General features: G+C 36.4%; 1 long non-coding RNA gene across 1 annotated transcript; it reads left to right on the top strand.

Moving 5' to 3' along the window:
• Nucleotides 1-533: 533 nt before the first annotated feature.
• LOC139150687 (uncharacterized) lies at nt 534-2335 on the top strand. Its single transcript, XR_011556258.1, has 3 exons — nt 534-585; nt 1692-1742; nt 2134-2335. It is a non-coding gene; the product is annotated as an uncharacterized lncRNA (long non-coding RNA).
• The last annotated feature ends 12757 nt before the right edge of the window (nt 2336-15092 follow it).

Here is a 15092-nt window from a genome sequence, read left to right as displayed (position 1 = left end):
TCTTAGGACAACATTTTAACATGCCAAAGAAAGTATTGCAAATGTGATAATATGCTGAATGCTAAGGAGGACATGTCTAAATAAACATTGTACATGTTTAGGGCAACATGATTAATGACTCGCACAACATTGTAAATGCCTGGGACAAAATATTTAACACCGAGGCAGCATTTAAAATGCCCGAAGCACATGCTGAATGCGAATGACAACATGTAAATTCCTTAAACAACATTGTAAATGCTTTAAATGACATGTTAAATGTATATCACAACACGACAATACTAAGGACAACAAGATGCCGTATCACCTTAGTCAGTCATGGTTTCCCATCAAAGCAAGCTTTTACAGGGACGTTTTATCCTGCATTCTCGCTAAAAGACAAATACGAAATCAATATGATCTGCATTCTTCTCAAACTTCTTCTACTGTCTATCAAAAACTATGAGGTCACAGTAATTTCTTGTATTGTTATGAAGTATTAATTATTGATTGTCATGACTAATGTTCCATCGCATCTTTTTATAACATCTACAGCATCCACCCGTGCACTGACAACAGATGAATCCGTGGGCAGCACTAGAAATGGTAAGCGACGTTGCTATACCAACAGAACTAAAGTCAAATATATTTTCAAGCCATTTTCTTTCGGGGCAATAACTACGTCGATAATTGCTTAATTTAAGTCGAAGAAATCAAATCGTTGCGTGTATGAGCCAGGAACGTCATTCACAAAGCGTGTATGGCACCATGCAAATGTTAGACATCGACAGTAGAAGATCTGCTACTATAAAACAATATATTGCCTATTGGCTGCTGTAAACTGAGTGCACCTTCAGAAGTTAACCGAAGGGTCCGACCACGAGTACGAATACGAATTGCTCTTTTAAATGGCTTTGTGCAGAATTGTTTACAACCTTTAAGGTCAGATATAAAATCTTAATCGCTTGTGAACAAGTAGCCAATGCAAGTTACACAGAACTGGCAGAAAATGATCTGATTTTTCTGTTTTTGATAGCGCACGTGCTGTGCAGTTTTGAATACGTTGTAGTGAATGCCTTGGAAAACATATTAATTGCCTGGGACAATATGTTGAATGCCTGCCCAAAATGCTTGGTCCGTAGGACAACATTATTGTCAATAGCCAAGGACGACAGAAAAAAGGCGTAGGCTAACATTGTAAAATGCCTAGGACAGTATTGTATATGTGTAGGATAATGTGCTGAATGCTAAGGAGAACATACTTAATGCCTGGGACAACATTGTACATGCTTAGGACAACATGATAAATGGCTTGCAAAGCATTGGTAATGCCGGGGACAAATTTTAAACAACAGAAAACATTTAAACCCGGAGAAATATGTTGAATGCGAATTACAACACTGTTAATTCCTTAAACAACATTTTAATGCTTTAAATGACATGTTAAATGTATATGACAATATGATAATGCTCAGGACAACATGATGCTGGATTACCTAAGTTAGTCATGGTTTACCATTGTAGCAAGCGTTTATCGGTGACAAATGCCCTGCATACTCGCTAAAAGTCGGCCATATTTGTGCTTAGAATATGGTCTGAAATCCTCTGTCTACCAAAAAGATCACAGTAATGTCTTGTATTTTTATGAAGTATTAAATATCGATTGTCGTGACTAATGTCCCATCGTATCTCTGTTTAACATCTATATACAGCATCCATCCAAGCATGGACAACAGATGAATCTGTGAGCCATACTACAAATGGTGAGCGACATTGCTATAGCAACAGATCTAAAGTCAAACATATTTTAAATGCATTTCCTTTTGTTGTAGTTACTATGAATGTCAATAATTGCTTCTTTTCCACAGCAAAAGTTATATGATATTCCTGATGATTTTCTGTAAGGAAAATGCAAGTGACATGATGATAGTATCACCAGGAGTCGAAGAAAAATATAAGGGAATGTAAATATGCTTATGTTATTAATCGTTTCAAATCGTTGTTAGTTTTAGCGAGGAACGGCGTGTACTGTGCAAATGTTGGACCTAGACAGCGGAAAGGTCCGACCATGCTATTGTCTCACACACAAACTGTAAAATACACATAATTAATAATCCTTACATGTACGCTGTTCTGGCAAACTTCCTTTTTCAGAATCAACTACTACATACCCAACGACAGCAAAGCGTAAGTGAAGTATATCATTAGCAAATTTAGAAACTTAATTAGCTAAAAAACTTGTCTTTTACTTTTGATTTCGTTGACCTACGGCTCTCAAGGCAAACTAACAAAATTCGATCTAAATACGTTTAATTCCATGCCTCATTGTAGCGGGTACATAATCTGTTCACTTTGCAATTCAATATACGTGTCATTCATTGAGAGTACCGTGCTCAATGCATCATATCAACACAAGTAAAAAGAAATCATATTCACAATATATCAATTGCTCAAGTTCCATGTCCTTGCCATCTTAGGATCGTCAATGAATACAACTTCATAACCATATTTAGTTGTGCAATTTTAGACAGTTGGTCGGTCGTAAGTTAGACATGTAAAATCTGTCACCGTGTCTGCATTGATTTTCGAGATATATTCAAAATGCTTTTATAAGAGTTTTGATTTGTCGGCATAAATATTGAGCAAACAAAGATGACCTTTCTTGGAAATGCCGTGCCATAGTAGAGAACTTTTCTTCATTCTTCTGGATTCCACAAAAAATGCCATCATTACTGTAAAGCAACGACAAAGGTTGCCTGAATTGATATACCTCCCCAATATCCTAAATACTAATTTAAGATGCACACATATGGCTGTAATGCTTGGGTATTCATGTTAACTTGTCGTTTCTCCCTTGAAACTGTGAAATTGGATGATGATGATGATGATGATGATTAGGACGGTTCTCTGTTATACAGGATAAGGTACATGAGTCCTATGCAAGTTTCGTTTCAGATCACATAGAATAGAATTCTTCAGCTATTTAAGTTTACCTTTCGCCGATCCAACTTTTCTCATTGAATTCATGTCGTAGGGTATAGACTATTTCGGCAATGTCGACATTCATCAAATCAAAAAGAGGCAATTTTGAAAGGTATAGTTTCTAGGAAGTCGAGATTCCTTCTCAGGGACTTTTGTAACATGAATCTTTTCATCTTTTAGCCTAGAGTATATTTTACACACATTCAACATTTTACCTTCTTACCTTCTTAATTTTACATGTACATGATCCTGTGATCTGTAACCAACTTTTACATATCGTGGTATCTATATTGTATGTAAAGAGGACGCGGTGTTTTTAAGAAGAAGGCATATTTTGACCCATTTCATGTCCACCCTTTATATTAATGATGTATCTCAGTCATTACATAGTTAAATTGTTAAATGACTTAGTTTACGAATTTCAGCATCAACAAATGATGCAGAATCGATACTCGATAGGATGAGACAGATACTGTCACTTTATTACATACATGCACAGTATCCTTCGAGTCATTGTGTGTCTATTTAGCCTTATTTGGTAGCTGTACATCTCTATAAATACACTCTGATGAATTACTTTACACTGTACAGGGTCAGGGATATTGAAACCAGAGATCAATTCCTTTTATCATGTACCACTTTTATTTCTCCTAGCTCAAGAAAATGTAATCATGAAGTATTCGATAATCGGTGCCGCTTTTTTTTTGGAGCTCTTCTGGTGGGATGGCTGGGATACAGTTGTTGCACGGGCAGCGAATGTTGTAATTGTTGTAATTAGATGTAGAATGTTAACACAACTAAAGGTGTCGACGCTTAGGACCTGTCGCATGTGTTCAGTTTGATCACATTGGACGCGCTATTCGTATTGAACTACAAAACCAATGTATTCAGAAATATAATGGATGTGGTCAACCATTGACCGTTGTCATTGTAACACCGATTTCAAAGATATTTTAAGACGTTTGTTTATCCAGAAAACATTATCTATATGCGTGAATTATGTCAAAATGTCTTTTGCGTTTGTCTGCTACAATAAGCTCATCTAAAACCAAACAAACAAAGTATTTTGTTTGACTCGTACATATGTGTGAGTGAACACTTATTGCAATCAAGTGTACATGTTGGTCTTTCTAACAGTTTTTTTCTTGATTATCGTAAAAGTCTTTAAATTGTTTTATTTCAATAAAATAGTGAGGGTAAAAACCTTGCAGAACACTATTGTTAGATTTGTGAATGTTTGCATTGTAAGGGATTGGTCAGTTTCTTCGGCAGGGGTAGGCGTGGATTATTTTTTGCCGACGTCAAAAAGTGGCTGACCCCCCCCCCCCCCTCCCCATTCCAACTTTCGAAAATAGGGTGATCCCCTGTGGACGACAAAGGTAAAACAAAAGATGGAATATTAATTCTATATATATAATATATATATATATATATATATATATATATATATATATATATATATATATCTGACACAAAGCTGTCGGTTATATATACCATTTTAGATCCTCATTGCTAAACAGCCATTGGGACGACTCCAAAGTCTAATCTCCCTCTACCAGCTCTATTGTGCCATCTCTCTAGTAAATATACAACTTTGATCGTTTCCAAATCTGCATATCGTAATGAATGCTTTCGACTTGTTATTTCAATTACAGAATGTACCAGAAGAATGTAAAAGATGTCCAAAACTAAACAAAAGATTGTCACTTTTCTATAAATGCAGATCTTGTTGACAAAGCTAATGATTAGGCCTATATCAAAGCAATACACCACTGTGCATTTTCAGTATTGTCCGATGGAATGTAGTATCTTTAAACATCAAGGGTTAAAACTAGATTCAATGTTGTAAAATATATAACAATAGCAAGTTTATGTCTAAGATTTCTGTCTTGACCATTCAAGAAACACTAGATATTACGTGGATATCATCGTACACCAAACTTTGGAAGGGTGTAGTGATACTTGTAGTGCAAGCTGGGGATGCTGTGGGAAGTCTACAGAGGCAGTAACTGAGGACCTAGGAGGAGGTCACATGTTTTTATAGTGTATATTAAGGACCCCCACACAGTGACAGAAAGATTCCTTTCTAGGTTCGTCGTTGAGTAAGAATCAATAAGGCTAATTGTTGTGTTGAAGGTAAGTATTATTTACAGAAATTAAAACCGGGGGGAATTCCTGACTAGAATCATTCGCCATCAAGCTGTATATATCTTGACAGACAATAAATCAGTGTACAGTCTCTCCAGTAATTTGCATATACGTTCATCGTATGTTTTGTGCATTTTTATTTCGAAATACGATATTAACTGTGGCAAGTGTCACGTCAAAAGAAAGTTCAAGAGACCTCTACTGAGAAGTACTTTTGAAGAAAGATATTTCATGTATTAAAATTGAATACCTTATCATATGTTTGCAAAACCATGAAAATGCACATCGTTAGTATGCCAGTATTCATTAAATCGTGCAGAATATCGTCTTATTGATGTTTTCTATGGGGTAACTGGATTACCTTAGCTCTATTTCATTGGTTGTATTTTCTCCGTTGTATCAAAGTCTATAATTTGTTCAACCAAAATTTGAAAGTGAGACTTGAAAAATTGGAAATTATTCAGAGTATACTAGTCTTAAGCTGAGGCTGTTTGTGTAGTTGATTGGCCATTTTGAAATGATCAATCAATGTCAATGATATCCAAGCAATGACTTACAAGCTTCCAAGACGATACACATTGCCAGTCGACGATAGCTGCAGAATATCGCGCTTAACTTTAATCATGAAAGCTGTCAACACAACAGCTGTTAAGTCTTTCCCTTTCCAACAGTCCGTCAGTTTCAATCCATATGACATCACTTCATTACAATGAACTGTTCAAGCTGATATAATGAAGTATTAGAAAGAAAGATAAACACACGCACAAAGACGAATGAATGCGAAGGCAAACAAGTTTGCAAACTTCGTCTTTTAAGGGAGGTGACGAACAACGCGGCCTCGTCATGAAAATCATCGAAATTGTACTTCTTCCACTTGCTTTCAACATCTTCATCTCCGTCTGCTGCTGGTATCTTCCTTGTTACAGCGGCATCCTACGCAGGATGATATGTAGATTTTTACAATGCATATAGAGTATGTCCATTCTTACGCTGCCATCTATATTCAACACAGTGGTATCGATCAACGCATAGTCACTCGATGTCAAATTTTGACATCATTCCTTTGTTTTAATTTAGCAATTTCATCTGTTTATATATCTTGTGCTGCAAAATGTTCGTTTACGCACTCTACTAGGGACCAAAACATTTTTGGATGGACAAGAAAAATGATGAGAAAGAGTGTTGTTCCATCTTTATTTTGTAGATAACTCTCATAGAAATATGCCATACCCTTTGATTTTATGCAGTTTTTACGGCTTTCAGAAAATATACTGCGTATAGTTATTTCCTGTAGTTAAAGAGTTCGGAAAAAATTCTTTCACAATTGACTGTTAGACTGTATGATGAAAATGAGTGTTGCTGACAAGATGAGGAAGTTATACGATGATATGTTTATCAAAAACACAAAGGAAAACTGCTGAGTCAGCATTTTTGGAAGGTATTTTCTGAACAAAGGAATATTCTTGGCTTCTATTCAGGAAAAACGAAAGTGTATCATCACATCGATAGAGCTCGCTGTTCGTAAAGTGCCAAAATGTGAACAACAGGGCTTGGTGTGGAGTTAACCTGGCAAGTCGTGCTTGCATGCTCTCTCTTCGCGAGAATGAAAAATTACCCAAAAATAATAAGTCAGGGAATGTGATTATGAAAATTGATCAATCAACCGCTTATGTCGAGAATAGCAAAGGTGGAAAAACAGTGACAAGAGATTAGGTATTGGAAATGGTAAAAAGCAGGGAAATAGGAGACGGAAATGTTGCTGGACTTTATCAAGGGGTAATTGGTGAACCCAGAATGTTGTTCGTTACCAATATACCAAAGAAAATCTGTCAAAGACATGATGAGAATCGGACACTGGAGAGACACCAACATTCAATTCGTATCAAGTGCTATAGAAGACGAAATTGATGATTGTTCGACAGTTTGATGATACAGCTGAACGAATAAGTTGCAACAGATTATTTAAGTTCAAAAACTATTAAATACACCCATGTAACAGATAATACATAATACATCCCAAGCAAAGTTGTATACTAAGCCTGAAGCAAAAGAGATTGAAAGCATGATGCAACTGAATTTCTAGGTACATTTTCAGGTCTGGTAAGACTTGATGGTAAAGGATGCCCCTTCAACTCATTTTGACAGCTAAACTGAGCTATTATGTTATTTTCACTATTATTCAAAACACTGTTTGTATATTTTTCGTCTGTTTTACTTATTTACATTTATGTAGACATAACACTTCATGTTGATGTTGACATATCTGTCAGATTAATCATTAGTGAATGTTTTTTCTTCCCTTTTGAGAAGTGATTTCAGCTCCTTATGTTTCAACCTTTACATTATGTCACATTTCATTATAAAAGGTGTGAGTGTAAGCTCAGTGTGGCAGATGTATTTCAGTAAACAGGTAAAGGGATTGAATAATAAAATGTGAACATATAAACATGCTTGACAGTTACAAATTTTGGTTTATTAATATTAGTAACCAGAAATGTCTTTAAAACGGCAGACTAGAGAGTGCCTTTAATTTGAAAATATACAAAAAAATAATACTATTGTACAATTGTGAATATTTCAATATGGAAAAAAGTCCTCAAACTAGAGGCGCTTCTATTGCTTTTAAATACTGGACATGGATGTGTGGAATTACTGAAATGCATCTGTTCCTTCTGTAGTACCGTCGTTCGTGTGTCACTTTTGTTGCGTCTGACTCTCATCTTCGTCAGTATTATGACAAAGTGTCATGACACATATTGTCAAGGTGGCATTAGAACATAATAAATTATTGTAGTGGAGTTATACAGCCAATATAGCGTTGCGTACGGTACGATGCTGTATGTTACCGGTATTATGCGGCCTTCCACCACAGCCCTGCTGACTGCCATCGGCAAAACCAGCAATGCATGGTCAAGGGCCAAGTGGCCGGCCGTGTTTTGCATGAATGTATCTGATGGCGCGGCGAGCCACTGGGCCATTGGCTGTGCATCGCCAGCAAACTAACGGTCTTGGACGTAACAAGAGCAATTTTGTTTGCAGTCCGTGAGCGGTTGAGTTATAAGGGTAGGTATAGATCGGAATCGAGCTGATTTTTGTCGAAAGTAGTTAGAAAAGTATTTTTCGTGCAGCGGTCGCCGGTTTTTGCCTATGGCAGTCAGCAGGGCTGTGGTGGGAGGCAGTATAACGCCGGGAACACTGCATCGTACGAAGGGCAACCACAGACAAAGCTTTTAATAAGTCACTATGTACATACCTCGTCAGCTACCTCAGAGATCCACAAAACCCGAACATTCCTCTCGTTCGATCACCATCATTACGATATGTCTTCAGTCGCCCGCGGAATTCGAAGTCTTATGAGCCTGATCTTGGTAATGAATATAGCGGTACATTTGCTGCCATGCCAGACAAAAGGAGGTAAATGCTATCACGATTTGTAGATTAACAGAGCATCTAAGTTCGTGAAATTTTGAGACTATGGTGTAATCTGTCCTCCAATACAATAATTCGACAAACCCTAAGCTCATCAACGCCAGACATTCTTAACAGTTCACTGAGATAAATGTCATTGCCATTGGCAAAAGCCTTGCCTTTCTGAGTTCAAATCATGCACTAAGAGCATTTTCGATATTATTACGCCATTAGTTTACATTCACACGGCTCTACTGATAATTCTATATCGTGCGGAAGAATATCTTATCTACAGTGCGTGAATTGAAATAAGGTACAAAGGTGATGAAGATGACGTATTCTCCTCTTCCACCCTATTAGTTTTGATCTATGCATGAATTCAATTCCCTTTTACTGAAGTTGGATTCGCAGAGAGATATTTTGGTTGTAGATTAGAATACTTCTATAAGTTTAAACAGTTAACTTATTTTGATGGTAAGAAACATTTGCAAGAACTACACGTGAGGCTGAATAAAGATGTGAATTTCAGTCAAGAAAAATATCTCTGACAAAGACTGAAACTGTCAATACTTTGATCCGCACTTTAGTAATAGAGAGTTCAGGATTGCGACCTTAGCGAGAACGCAACGCAGAGTGACAACATTTTACACTGTTTAAGACGTGCCAACTCACATACCCGACTCACACAATCACATAGACTGTCAGACTGTGCTTTTAGTAGATATCGGTCAAAAGTACAGATAAAAACGTTATTTACATAAAATTGTTGCAAAACTACCCCTGCAAAGGTATTCAAAAAGGTGGACCACATAAACAGGTGATACAAGAAAGCAACTATTATTGTCGTTTTTAACGTGCACTTTTCAGAGCTAATTTCAAGGTAAATAATCTTTGTTAATGTTGATCTTACTCATGGTATGGAAAATGTGTGTTAATTAACTCTAGACAAACTGACACGCATTTTGTCCTATTTGCGTTGTGGACGTATCGATCGAAGGTCATGTGAACACTTGATATGAGGACGACACAAATGATGTTACTGACCTTTTGACAGGTTTGAAAATCCGACATGTTTCATGGGTGGCATCATAATGCAATGTGGACAGTGTTTAAATTAGCGTTTCCGTGTTCATTGGATGTCCAAAGGTATATTCACAACGCAGTAGGCTGAACCTGATGTAGTGCAGCATTGATGTTAAAGAGTGCAGTAGGGTTACGAGAACGCGTGCCACATGTAGTGTCATTGTTACGACCCTGTAAATGTAGTCTACTATGATATATAATCAATGCTATGACATTACCTGAGCTATAAGAGAATGCCATGTGTCTTAGCATGGCCCGAAGACTGTCCTCCGAATCAGTTTGTCAAATCATTTTGTGAAGTACGTCCTGACCTGCAGCCAGGAGAACTTGGATAGCCATCTAACCTAATCATTGCCATATTCATCATCAGAAATCAGAGTTACTGTAGCTAATTTCAATGGGAGCTTCATCACCTTCACCAGAAAATTTCATCATTTCCTATACGGTCATACTCTTCCTCCTCCCCCTCTTCGATTTCTACGCCATCGTCCTCAGTCACAAATTAATTAAATTCTTTAATTTCTGTGATATCATCAGATCAGTGAGGACATTGTAAAGTCCTCTCTTATTTGTGAAGTTTCTACATGTGCACTTTGAGGCACCGTGTTTGTCCCTTTTGAAGTACCGACAAATACGATGAATGCAGCCAGTCGTGCATCCACACATTTTGTGTATTCATTAACAGTTTGTTGTACTCTCAATAATTTCATTGCGTTCCATGAGACATAAACTACAGCATACATAACTTTAAACCAATATTCACTGTAATCAGGAAGCTCTATATATGATCTATGTGAATGGTTCCAAATTTTGAAAAGTAGATTTTAGCCAATGTGGGGGAATGCTGTAGGGTTTAGAACACACTCATTCTCCCTTTGTGTTCTACAGGGAACTGTATACTTTAGTTTTCAATCCGAAGAGAGTGAAGGTCTTGATCATATTGACAGCCAGCCCTACATTTCATATCTACAAACATATCATCAGGACTTGAAAAGTCATTAGTAAAATTCACTATGGCGCCGTTTGAAATATATAATTTCAACCAATCGATAGAAAGCCAGGAGACTGTCCTGATAATCACTTTATGGAATACATCATGCAGCATCCACTGATTTACCAGTGATAAAATTTGCATGTTGAAAGAATGTATTTCATAATCTGGCTTTCCAAAACCCATAAAAAGGATGCTAAATCACATCCTGAAGTATTGAATATACACTGTTTACTCAATGTGTATATGTGTGATATGTGTAATGTCAGCAAAAGCGGGATCTTTAATTTATAATTGCTTCGTGTAATTTGGTTAAACTTACGGATGACAAATCAGAAAAAAACGAGCATTCAGCTAAATGATGGTTTCTTTTCTTTTGTTTTCATTTCATTCTCATGAAAATAGTAAAAATGACCTGATGACATACAGGGCAACCCTATAATATATACGTCTATATCTGGCGAAAATGCTTTGAATTTTGATTGGCAGGCTTTTATGTCATGAAGCTAAACCCTTGTATTGGTTTCTTTATGATTATCATAAAATGAATACCACCCTCTTAAGGTAGAATGCACCTCGGGGACAGAAATTCAGGCCTTCAAATTTTATCAATTTTCTTCTGACCTACCACTTGTGGGGGCTCATTTTGAAGCTCTTTGCGAAAGAAAAGTTTTCACCGTCTTAGTTTTTCGAAACTCGAAAATTTTATTATTTCTCATAGAGTTAACACAGGGATGGCGGCCATTTTGGATTTCAAATGTCGAGATATTACAAGTTATTTGTCTCTCTAGTACCAAAGTTTGCACATTGACCCCTGATTTTTATTCTTGCTTTGGTAAGAGAATGGTTGAAAGTTTCACAGAGGAAAGTTTGAGCAAAAGTTTAAGTCATTCACTTTCGAGGTGCATATTACCTTAACATAAATCTGACTCACTTGCGGTGGAACACGGTTTTCCTTGCCTTGCGCCAACTGTGAAGCCTGTCACATTTCATCAGCTGCAATAGCTAAAGTAGAAACCTTGTCTGATTGATTTTATTTCTGAAAGCATCTGTGCTTGCGATTCACGACAATGTGGTAGAAGTTTATTAATTTTTGTTCTGTATCATAAAACAGTTCATGCAATACTCCCTTTGTGTTTACTCCAAATCTCATATCAGGTATTCCATACACTGGAGAAATACTACCACCAGATTTGATAGTAGAGTAGGTTATACGACGACCACATATTCATTTCAAATTTTATAAATTCAGTCGCTTTACCTTTACAGTGTTTCAATAGTTTTCAAAGACCATATATTTCGCACAACATTTTGACAAATTTTTCCTTCACTTCCTTCAATAAGAAAGACTCTTCATTTAAGGGTTTATCTTCCACACAACAGGCAATTTTACTGAAAGTCATGCATTTCCTCAACATTATTGTAGGCAACAAGCTGATTTACTTTTCCTTATACCATCTGTCAAATTTTTGGAGAAGCACTATCAGAAACTGCACCCTGGTCTTGTCTTATTGTATCCATGCTTTTTTACAATCTCATATAACAAGAGCAAGACATATAAATGTCTCCATGCTATTAATTTACAGTAAGCCCCCTCTTCCCTCAGATGATCAAGCAGAACATGTGGATTAAATGGGTGTCTTGAATCTCAATTTTGATTTTCTGACAATCTAGAAATTAATGTGCACTCTATTTCTTTTGTGCCTAATTTCAAGGTGTGCATCACGAAGGGAAACAGACTTTGGGATAAGTGTCAATTCTGTGACTAATGCCTTTAGAAACCAACCTTAAATAGTGATAAATCATCGGCATTAGTTAATGTGCTCGATATGTCTTTAAAATAACGTATATCAGTACTTTTCTCTTCCTATCAGTGCGCTCACATGGAGGTGATACTGAACTGCTAAAACTTTTGAACTATTACTCTCCAAGTTTTTCACATGCTGTGCAAATGCAGTCTGTATCAGACAATCCATATTATTCAAGTAGCGACCCTTTGAAAAACCATACTTTCTTTCCTGCTGATACCATACAGAGGTTGATTCACAATTACATTGAGTACATGCCACATTTTTATTTCCAAGATGACATTTTTCAGCCAATGATTTCACACCTCCAAAATCAGTAATGCTCACGGTAATTAACACTGAAAGAGGCAGTGGACCCGCAGCCGCCAGAGGAGATATAGTGTTTGTAATACTTTTCTACCTTTCACTTAAATTGTCAAGTGTAGGATAAATCAACTTTTTTGATTAGAAATCAGCTTCTCTATCATTACTGTATTTGGAACTTTTCATTAAACTGTGGAATTTACTCCAATGAACACTTACAAAACTGACAAATATCTGTTTTCAGGGGTAATTCTTGGTTTTGTCTTTTTGTTTAAGAACCGTCTCATATTGTCGCATTAGTTCTAGAAACGAAAGTCCATCGTTTAGATGAAAACCCCCTCCCCCTTAACGAAAGTTCAAAAGTGCGAAATGTTACTGTCTGCGTAAGAAAACAATATACTTAGAATTATGCGTCTCGTGAAGACTGCAGTATTCAGTGCTGTTTCGTCAACACAGCGAGAGTGAAATGACCAAGTGTGGTTAGAACAGGTAGACACTTATAGCACATTTAGAAAGTGATACTTTTCAGCTCACGTGTTCACACATGTGGGCTAATGTTATAGCGGTGTCTGTCTATCTGTCCGCCTGTGTCTGTGTCTGTCTGTCTGTCTGTTTGTCTGTTTACACGATAACTGAAAAACGCCAGAACAGATTCAAATCAGATTTGGTAGACAGGTACCATATGCTACTTGCAAGAACTGATTAGATTTTGGTTAGTGTGGCTTGCATATTAATGAAAATATGACGTATCATTCTTTCATACAATGGTTTCCCTATGGAGACAGTAATGACAGTGTCGACATATACAAAGAATACTGCACAAAAGTTCATGAAACATTTCACATATGACAATCTCAGAACATTTTGATGGTACTGTGAGTGTCATATCAATTATCTGCTCCTTTGCATATTTAATGAACTTTTGTATTTAGTGACATAATTCTGAAATTCCTGCACCAAGTTTGATGATACATGCAACAAATATCGATCTGATATCTATCTAATTGTAATGAGAAGCATTGGGCAGTGTCAAGTTAATAAATAGCTGAATTGCATATTTTATGAAGTTTTATAATTAGTCATATAACTCCGAAATACTGCACCAAATGATGAAATCTGTTGCAGATACTGACCCGACAGATATCTAACTGTGGTGTAAATCATTCAGTAGTGTGAAGTTAATTAAGGGTTTATTTGCATATTTAGGGAACTTTGTAATTAGGTATATAACACTGAGATAACGGCTCCCAATTCGTTGAAATCTGCTACAGATATTGATCTGATAAATATCTATTGGTTCCATAAAACATTGAGCATTGTCAACTTAATTAAGGGTTCATTTCCATATTAAATGAACTTTGTAATTAGTGATATTTATCCAAAATTACAGCATTAAATTTGATGAAACGTGCACACATTTTGATCTGGTTAATATCTCATTGTACTGAGAAGCATTGAGCATTGTCACGTTAATAAATAGCTCATTTACGTATTTTATGAAGTTTTGTAATTAGGCATATAATTCCGAAATAAATGCACCTAATGTGTTGAAATCTGCTGCAGATACTGACCCAACAGATATTTGACTGTGTTGTATTGCACAAAGTAGTGTGAAGTTAATGAAAGGTTCATTTACATGTTTAATAAACTTTTAATAAGGTATAACTCTTAAATCACCGCACCAAATTTGGTGATACCTGCTACACATACTGATCTGATAAATATCTAATTGTGCTATGAACCATTGAACAGTGTCAAGCTAATTATGGGTTCATTTGCATATTCAATGAATTTTGCAATCAGTGATATTACTTTAAATTACAGCATTAAATGTAATGAAACGTGTTACAAATGTTGATCTGATAGATATCTCATTGTCTCATGAAGCATTGAGCAGTGTCACATTAATAAGCAGCATATTTGCATTTTAAATAAATGTTAGTTATAAGTGATTGAACTCTGCGATTACTGAGCTAAAGTTGATTAAACCTGCTACATAACATATATCTTATTGTTTTTTGTTGTAAAACACGTGAGCGCATTCTGAATGTTCTCTCGTGTTTTATAAGTTTATAATTTAATGAATAAAAAGGTTTAGGACACAATGTTACTGTCGGTAAATTGTATTTAGGACACCGACGAGCTAGAGACGGCTACTGCAAAATTGTTGGCACGAACGTGCAGTTTTTTAATTTTTAGCTCACGTGTTCTCACGTGAGCTTATATCGCAGCGATGTCTGTCTGTCTGTCTCTGTCTGTCTCTGTCTGTCTGTCTGTCTGTCTGTCTCTCTCTCTCTCTCTCTCTCTCTCTCTCTGTCTCTGTCAGAGTGCTCGTTATCTTAAAAAACGGCTCATCAGATCAAAATCAAATCTGGTACATAGATTCAGTT

Source organism: Ptychodera flava, chromosome 14, assembly GCF_041260155.1.
Source record: "Ptychodera flava strain L36383 chromosome 14, AS_Pfla_20210202, whole genome shotgun sequence".
In the NCBI taxonomy this organism is placed as follows: Eukaryota; Metazoa; Hemichordata; class Enteropneusta; family Ptychoderidae; genus Ptychodera; species Ptychodera flava.
Note: the sequence above shows the minus strand (reverse complement) of the source record. Positions and strands in the feature narration are given on the sequence as shown.